The following is a 9,507-nucleotide window of genomic DNA, read 5'->3' on the forward strand; positions in this document are numbered from 1 at the left end:
TACTATTTGGAGGCATTTAATGTTCAATCAAAAACAGCTGATTTTTGACAAAAGAGATAACACCCCCCCATTACGTCATGCTTCAGAAATGTGGAAAATGGTCCGTTTTCAAATGTTTTATTTTTGAACGTCAGTTCACATTTGTAGGTGGATCATCAGTGTTAGAGCTAAAATTAGCATGTTTAAAGTGATTTTCATGCTTCCAGGGGCCCTAAACACAAGATTTATGGAATGGTTAAAAGTGCATGAAAATGGCCAATTTACTCACTCTGAGTTCTCAAAAAGGGTTTCTTCACCCCGGGAAGTTAATTAAATACCATTTGGAGGCATTTAATGTTCGAGCAAAAACGGCTGATTTTCGACAAAAGAGATAACACCCCCCCATTACGTCATGCTTCAGAAATGTGGAAAATGGTCCGTTTTCAAATGTTTTATTTTTGAACCTCAGTTCACATTTGTAGGTGGATCATCAGTGTTAGAGCTAAAATTAGCATGTTTAAAGTGATTTTCATGCTTCCAGGGGCTCGGGAAGTGAATTAAATACTATTTGAAGGCATTTAATGTTCAATCAAAAACAGCTGATTTTTGACAAAAGAGATAACACACCCCCATTACGTCATGCTTCAGAAATGTGGAAAATGGTCCGTTTTCAAATGTTTTATTTTTGAACCTCAGTTCACATTTGTAGGTGGATCATCAGTGTTAGAGCTAAAATTAGCATGTTTAAAGTGATTTTCATGCTTCCAGGGGCTCGGGAAGTGAATTAAATACTATTTGGAGGAATTTAATGTTCAAGCAAAAACAGCTGATTTTTGACAAAAGAGATAACACCCCCCCATTACGTCATGCTTCAGAAATGTGGAAAATGGTCCGTTTTCAAATGTTTTATTTTTGAACGTCAGTTCACATTTGTAGGTGGATCATCAGTGTTAGAGCTAAAATTAGCATGTTTAAAGTGATTTTCATGCTTCCAGGGGCCCTAAACACAAGATTTATGGAATGGTTAAAAGTGCATGAAAATGACCAATTTACTCACTCTGAGTTCTCAAAAAGGGTTTCTTCACCCCGGGAAGTTAATTAAATACCATTTGGAGGCATTTAATGTTCGAGCAAAAACGGCTGATTTTCGACATAGGAGATAACACCCCCCCATTACGTCATGCTTCAGAAATGTGGAAAATGGTCCGTTTTCAAATGTTTTATTTTTTAACGTCAGTTCACATTTGTAGGTGGATCATCAGTGTTAGAGCTAAAATTAGCATGTTTAAAGTGATTTTCATGCTTCCAGGGGCCCTAAACACAAGATTTATGGAATGGTTAAAAGTGCATGAAAATGGCCAATTTACTCACTCTGAGTTCTCAAAAAGGGTTTCTTCACCCCGGGAAGTTAATTAAATACCATTTGGAGGCATTTAATGTTCGAGCAAAAGCGGCTGATTTTCGACAAAAGAGATAACACCCCCCCATTACGTCATGCTTCAGAAATGTGGAAAAGGGTCCGTTTTCAAATGTTTTATTTTTGAACGTCAGTTCACATTTGTAGGTGGATCATCAGTGTTAGAGCTAAAATTAGCATGTTTAAAGTGATTTTCATGCTTCCAGGGGCTCGGGAAGTGAATTAAATACTATTTGGAGGCATTTAATGTTCAAGCAAAAACAGCTGATTTTTGACAAAAGAGATAACACCCCCCCCATTACGTCATGCTTCAGAAATGTGGAAAATGGTCCGTTTTCAAATGTTTTATTTTTGAACGTCAGTTCACATTTGTAGGTGGATCATCAGTGTTAAAGCTAAAATTAGCATGTTTAAAGTGATTTTCATGCTTCCAGGGGCCCTAAACACAAGATTTATGGAATGGTTAAAAGTGCATGAAAATGGCCAATTTACTCACTCTGAGTTCTCAAAAAGGGTTTCTTCACCCCGGGAAGTTAATTAAATACAATTTGGAGGCATTTAATGTTCAATCAAAAACAGCTGATTTTTGACAAAAGAGATAACACCCCCCCAGTTTTAGAGCTAAAATTAGCATGTTTAAAGGGATTTTCATGCTTCCAGGGGCCCTAAACACAAGATTTATGGAATGGTTAAAAGTGCATGAAAATGGCCAATTTACTCACTCTGAGTTCTCAAAAAGGGTTTCTTCACCCCGGGAAGTTAATTAAATACCATTTGGAGGCATTTAATGTTCGAGCAAAAACGGCTGATTTTCGACAAAAGAGATAACACCCCCCTATTACGTCATGCTTCAGAAATGTGGAAAATGGTCCGTTTTCAAATGTTTTATTTTTGAACGTCAGTTCACATTTGTAGGTGGATCATCAGTGTTAGAGCTAAAATTAGCATGTTTAAAGTGATTTTCATGCTTCCAGGGGCTCGGGAAGTGAATTAAATACTATTTGGAGGCATTTAATGTTCAATCAAAAACAGCTGATTTTTGACAAAAGAGATAACACCCCCCCATTACGTCATGCTTCAGAAATGTGGAAAATGGTCCGTTTTCAAATGTTTTATTTTTGAACCTCAGTTCACATTTGTAGGTGGATCATCAGTGTTAGAGCTAAAATTAGCATGTTTAAAGTGATTTTCATGCTTCCAGGGGCTCGGGAAGTGAATTAAATACTATTTGAAGGCATTTAATGTTCAATCAAAAACAGCTGATTTTTGACAAAAGAGATAACACACCCCCATTACGTCATGCTTCAGAAATGTGGAAAATGGTCCGTTTTCAAATGTTTTATTTTTGAACCTCAGTTCACATTTGTAGGTGGATCATCAGTGTTAGAGCTAAAATTAGCATGTTTAAAGTGATTTTCATGCTTCCAGGGGCTCTGGAAGTGAATTAAATACTATTTGGAGGAATTTAATGTTCAAGCAAAAACAGTTGATTTTTGACAAAAGAGATAACACCCCCCCATTACGTCATGCTTCAGAAATGTGGAAAATGGTCCGTTTTCAAATGTTTTATTTTTGAACGTCAGTTCAGATTTGTAGGTGGATCATCAGTGTTAGAGCTAAAATTAGCATGTTTAAAGTGATTTTCATGCTTCCAGGGGCCCTAAACACAAGATTTATGGAATGGTTAAAAGTGCATGAAAATGACCAATTTACTCACTCTGAGTTCTCAAAAAGGGTTTCTTCACCCCGGGAAGTTAATTAAATACCATTTGGAGGCATTTAATGTTCGAGCAAAAACGGCTGATTTTCGACATAAGAGATAACACCCCCCATTACGTCATGCTTCAGAAATGTGGAAAATGGTCCGTTTTCAAATGTTTTATTTTTTAACGTCAGTTCACATTTGTAGGTGGATCATCAGTGTTAGAGCTAAAATTAGCATGTTTAAAGTGATTTTCATGCTTCCAGGGGCCCTAAACACAAGATTTATGGAATGGTTAAAAGTGCATGAAAATGGCCAATTTACTCACTCTGAGTTCTCAAAAAGGGTTTCTTCACCCCGGGAAGTTAATTAAATAGCATTTGGAGGCATTTAATGTTCGAGCAAAAACGGCTGATTTTCGACAAAAGAGATAACACCCCCCCATTACGTCATGCTTCAGAAATGTGGAAAAGGGTCCGTTTTCAAATGTTTTATTTTTGAACGTCAGTTCACATTTGTAGGTGGATCATCAGTGTTAGAGCTAAAATTAGCATGTTTAAAGTGATTTTCATGCTTCCAGGGGCTCGGGAAGTGAATTAAATACTATTTGGAGGCATTTAATGTTCAAGCAAAAACAGCTGATTTTTGACAAAAGAGATAACACCCCCCCCATTACCTCATGCTTCAGAAATGTGGAAAATGGTCCGTTTTCAAATGTTTTATTTTTGAACGTCAGTTCACATTTGTAGGTGGATCATCAGTGTTAAAGCTAAAATTAGCATGTTTAAAGTGATTTTCATGCTTCCAGGGGCCCTAAACACAAGATTTATGGAATGGTTAAAAGTGCATGAAAATGGCCAATTTACTCACTCTGAGTTCTCAAAAAGGGTTTCTTCACCCCGGGAAGTTAATTAAATACCATTTGGAGGCATTTAATGTTCAATCAAAAACAGCTGATTTTTGACAAAAGAGATAACACCCCCCCAGTTTTAGAGCTAAAATTAGCATGTTTAACGGGATTTTCATGCTTCCAGGGGCCCTAAACACAAGATTTATGGAATGGTTAAAAGTGCATGAAAATGGCCAATTTACTCACTCTGAGTTCTCAAAAAGGGTTTCTTCACCCCGGGAAGTTAATTAAATACCATTTGGAGGCATTTAATGTTCGAGCAAAAACGGCTGATTTTCGACAAAAGAGATAACACCCCCCTATTACGTCATGTTTCAGAAATGTGGAAAATGGTCCGTTTTCAAATGTTTTATTTTTGAACGTCAGTTCACATTTGTAGGTGGATCATCAGTGTTAGAGCTAAAATTAGCATGTTTAAAGTGATTTTCATGCTTCCAGGGGCTCGGGAAGTGAATTAAATACTATTTGGAGGCATTTAATGTTCAATCAAAAACAGCTGATTTTTTACAAAAGAGATAACACCCCCCCATTACGTCATGCTTCAGAAATGTGGAAAATGGTCCGTTTTCAAATGTTTTATTTTTGAACGTCAGTTCACATTTGTAGGTGGATCATCAGTGTTAGAGCTAAAATTAGCATGTTTAAAGTGATTTTCATGCTTCCAGGGGCCCTAAACACAAGATTTATGGAATGGTTAAAAGTGCATGAAAATGGCCAATTTACTCACTCTGAGTTCTCAAAAAGGGTTTCTTCACCCCGGGAAGTTAATTAAATACCATTTGGAGGCATTTAATGTTCGAGCAAAAATGGCTGATTTTCGACAAAAGAGATAACACCCCCCCATTACGTCATGCTTCAGAATTGTGGAAAATGGTCCGTTTTCAAATGTTTTATTTTTGAACCTCAGTTCACATTTGTAGGTGGATCATCAGTGTTAGAGCTAAAATTAGCATGTTTAAAGTGATTTTCATGCTTCCAGGGGCTCGGGAAGTGAATTAAATACTATTTGAAGGCATTTAATGTTCAATCAAAAACAGCTGATTTTTGACAAAAGAGATAACACACCCCCATTACGTCATGCTTCAGAAATGTGGAAAATGGTCCGTTTTCAAATGTTTTATTTTTGAACCTCAGTTCACATTTGTAGGTGGATCATCAGTGTTAGAGCTAAAATTAGCATGTTTAAAGTGATTTTCATGCTTCCAGGGGCTCGGGAAGTGAATTAAATACTATTTGGAGGAATTTAATGTTCAAGCAAAAACAGCTGATTTTTGACAAAAGAGATAACACCCCCCCATTACGTCATGCTTCAGAAATGTGGAAAATGGTCCGTTTTCAAATGTTTTATTTTTTAACGTCAGTTCACATTTGTAGGTGGATCATCAGTGTTAGAGCTAAAATTAGCATGTTTAAAGTGATTTTCATGCTTCCAGGGGCCCTAAACACAAGATTTATGGAATGGTTAAAAGTGCATGAAAATGGCCAATTTACTCACTCTGAGTTCTCAAAAAGGGTTTCTTCACCCCGGGAAGTTAATTAAATACCATTTGGAGGCATTTAATGTTCGAGCAAAAACGGCTGATTTTCGACAAAAGAGATAACACCCCCCCATTACGTCATGCTTCAGAAATGTGGAAAAGGGTCCGTTTTCAAATGTTTTATTTTTGAACGTCAGTTCACATTTGTAGGTGGATCATCAGTGTTAGAGCTAAAATTAGCATGTTTAAAGTGATTTTCATGCTTCCAGGGGCTCGGGAAGTGAATTAAATACTATTTGGAGGCATTTAATGTTCAAGCAAAAACAGCTGATTTTTGACAAAAGAGATAACACCCCCCCCATTACGTCATGCTTCAGAAATGTGGAAAATGGTCCGTTTTCAAATGTTTTATTTTTGAACGTCAGTTCACATTTGTAGGTGGATCATCAGTGTTAAAGCTAAAATTAGCATGTTTAAAGTGATTTTCATGCTTCCAGGGGCCCTAAACACAAGATTTATGGAATGGTTAAAAGTGCATGAAAATGGCCAATTTACTCACTCTGAGTTCTCAAAAAGGGTTTCTTCACCCCGGGAAGTTAATTAAATACCATTTGGAGGCATTTAATGTTCAATCAAAAACAGCTGATTTTTGACAAAAGAGATTACACCCCCCCCCAGTTTTAGAGCTAAAATTAGCATGTTTAAAGTGATTTTCATGCTTCCAGGGGCCCTAAACACAAGATTTATGGAATGGTTAAAAGTGCATGAAAATGGCCAATTTACTCACTCTGAGTTCTCAAAAAGGGTTTCTTCACCCCGGGAAGTTAATTAAATACCATTTGGAGGCATTTAATGTTCGAGCAAAAACGGCTGATTTTCGACAAAAGAGATAACACCCCCCCATTACGTCATGCTTCAGAAATGTGGAAAATGGTCCGTTTTCAAATGTTTTATTTTTTAACGTCAGTTCACATTTGTAGGTGGATCATCAGTGTTAGAGCTAAAATTAGCATGTTTAAAGTGATTTTCATGCTTCCAGGGGCTCGGGAAGTGAATTAAATACTATTTGGAGGCATTTAATGTTCAATCAAAAACAGCTGATTTTTGACAAAAGAGATAACACCCCCCCATTACGTCATGCTTCAGAAATGTGGAAAATGGTCCGTTTTCAAATGTTTTATTTTTGAACGTCAGTTCACATTTGTAGGTGGATCATCAGTGTTAGAGCTAAAATTAGCATGTTTAAAGTGATTTTCATGCTTCCAGGGGCCCTAAACACAAGATTTATGGAATGGTTAAAAGTGCATGAAAATGGCCAATTTACTCACTCTGAGTTCTCAAAAAGGGTTTCTTCACCCCGGGAAGTTAATTAAATACCATTTGGAGGCATTTAATGTTCGAGCAAAAACGGCTGATTTTCGACAAAAGAGATAACACCCCCCTATTACGTCATGCTTCAGAAATGTGGAAAATGGTCCGTTTTCAAATGTTTTATTTTTGAACGTCAGTTCACATTTGTAGGTGGATCATCAGTGTTAGAGCTAAAATTAGCATGTTTAAAGTGATTTTCATGCTTCCAGGGGCTCGGGAAGTGAATTAAATACTATTTGGAGGCATTTAATGTTCAATCAAAAACAGCTGATTTTTGACAAAAGAGATAACACCCCCCCATTACGTCATGCTTCAGAAATGTGGAAAATGGTCCGTTTTCAAATGTTTTATTTTTGAACGTCAGTTCACATTTGTAGGTGGATCATCAGTGTTAGAGCTAAAATTAGCATGTTTAAAGTGATTTTCATGCTTCCAGGGGCCCTAAACACAAGATTTATGGAATGGTTAAAAGTGCATGAAAATGGCCAATTTACTCACTCTGAGTTCTCAAAAAGGGTTTCTTCACCCCGGGAAGTTAATTAAATACCATTTGGAGGCATTTAATGTTCGAGCAAAAACGGCTGATTTTCGACAAAAGAGATAACACCCCCCCATTACGTCATGCTTCAGAAATGTGGAAAATGGTCCGTTTTCAAATGTTTTATTTTTGAACCTCAGTTCACATTTGTAGGTGGATCATCAGTGTTAGAGCTGAAATTAGCATGTTTAAAGTGATTTTCATGCTTCCAGGGGCTCGGGAAGTGAATTAAATACTATTTGAAGGCATTTAATGTTCAATCAAAAACAGCTGATTTTTGACAAAAGAGATAACACACCCCCATTACGTCATGCTTCAGAAATGTGGAAAATGGTCCGTTTTCAAATGTTTTATTTTTGAACCTCAGTTCACATTTGTAGGTGGATCATCAGTGTTAGAGCTAAAATTAGCATGTTTAAAGTGATTTTCATGCTTCCAGGGGCTCGGGAAGTGAATTAAATACTATTTGGAGGAATTTAATGTTCAAGCAAAAACAGCTGATTTTTGACAAAAGAGATAACACCCCCCCATTACGTCATGCTTCAGAAATGTGGAAAATGGTCCGTTTTCAAATGTTTTATTTTTGAACGTCAGTTCACATTTGTAGGTGGATCATCAGTGTTAGAGCTAAAATTAGCATGTTTAAAGTGATTTTCATGCTTCCAGGGGCCCTAAACACAAGATTTATGGAATGGTTAAAAGTGCATGAAAATGGCCAATTTACTCACTCTGAGTTCTCAAAAAGGGTTTCTTCACCCCGGGAAGTTAATTAAATACCATTTGGAGGCATTTAATGTTCGAGCAAAAACGGCTGATTTTCGACAAAAGAGATAACACCCCCCTATTACATCATGCTTCAGAAATGTGGAAAATGGTCCGTTTTCAAATGTTTTATTTTTGAACGTCAGTTCACATTTGTAGGTGGATCATCAGTGTTAGAGCTAAAATTAGCATGTTTAAAGTGATTTTCATGCTTCCAGGGGCTCGGGAAGTGAATTAAATACTATTTGGAGGCATTTAATGTTCAATCAAAAACAGCTGATTTTTGACAAAAGAGATAACACCCCCCCATTACGTCATGCTTCAGAAATGTGGAAAATGGTCCGTTTTCAAATGTTTTATTTTTGAACCTCAGTTCACATTTGTAGGTGGATCATCAGTGTTAGAGCTAAAATTAGCATGTTTAAAGTGATTTTCATGCTTCCAGGGGCTCGGGAAGTGAATTAAATACTATTTGAAGGCATTTAATGTTCAATCAAAAACAGCTGATTTTTGACAAAAGAGATAACACACCCCCATTACGTCATGCTTCAGAAATGTGGAAAATGGTCCGTTTTCAAATGTTTTATTTTTGAACCTCAGTTCACATTTGTAGGTGGATCATCAGTGTTAGAGCTAAAATTAGCATGTTTAAAGTGATTTTCATGCTTCCAGGGGCTCGGGAAGTGAATTAAATACTATTTGGAGGAATTTAATGTTCAAGCAAAAACAGCTGATTTTTGACAAAAGAGATAACACCCCCCCATTACGTCATGCTTCAGAAATGTGGAAAATGGTCCGTTTTCAAATGTTTTATTTTTTAACGTCAGTTCACATTTGTAGGTGGATCATCAGTGTTAGAGCTAAAATTAGCATGTTTAAAGTGATTTTCATGCTTCCAGGGGCCCTAAACACAAGATTTATGGAATGGTTAAAAGTGCATAAAAATGGCCAATTTACTCACTCTGAGTTCTCAAAAAGGGTTTCTTCACCCCGGGAAGTTAATTAAATAGCATTTGGAGGCATTTAATGTTCGAGCAAAAACGGCTGATTTTCGACAAAAGAGATAACACCCCCCCATTACGTCATGCTTCAGAAATGTGGAAAAGGGTCCGTTTTCAAATGTTTTATTTTTGAACGTCAGTTCACATTTGTAGGTGGATCATCAGTGTTAGAGCTAAAATTAGCATGTTTAAAGTGATTTTCATGCTTCCAGGGGCTCGGGAAGTGAATTAAATACTATTTGGAGGCATTTAATGTTCAAGCAAAAACAGCTGATTTTTGACAAAAGAGATAACACCCCCCCATTACGTCATGCTTCAGAAATGTGGAAAATGGTCCGTTTTTAAATGT

This window comes from Lissotriton vulgaris, unplaced genomic scaffold, assembly GCF_964263255.1.
Source record: "Lissotriton vulgaris unplaced genomic scaffold, aLisVul1.2 SCAFFOLD_170, whole genome shotgun sequence".
Lineage (NCBI taxonomy): Eukaryota > Metazoa > Chordata > Amphibia > Caudata > Salamandridae > Lissotriton > Lissotriton vulgaris.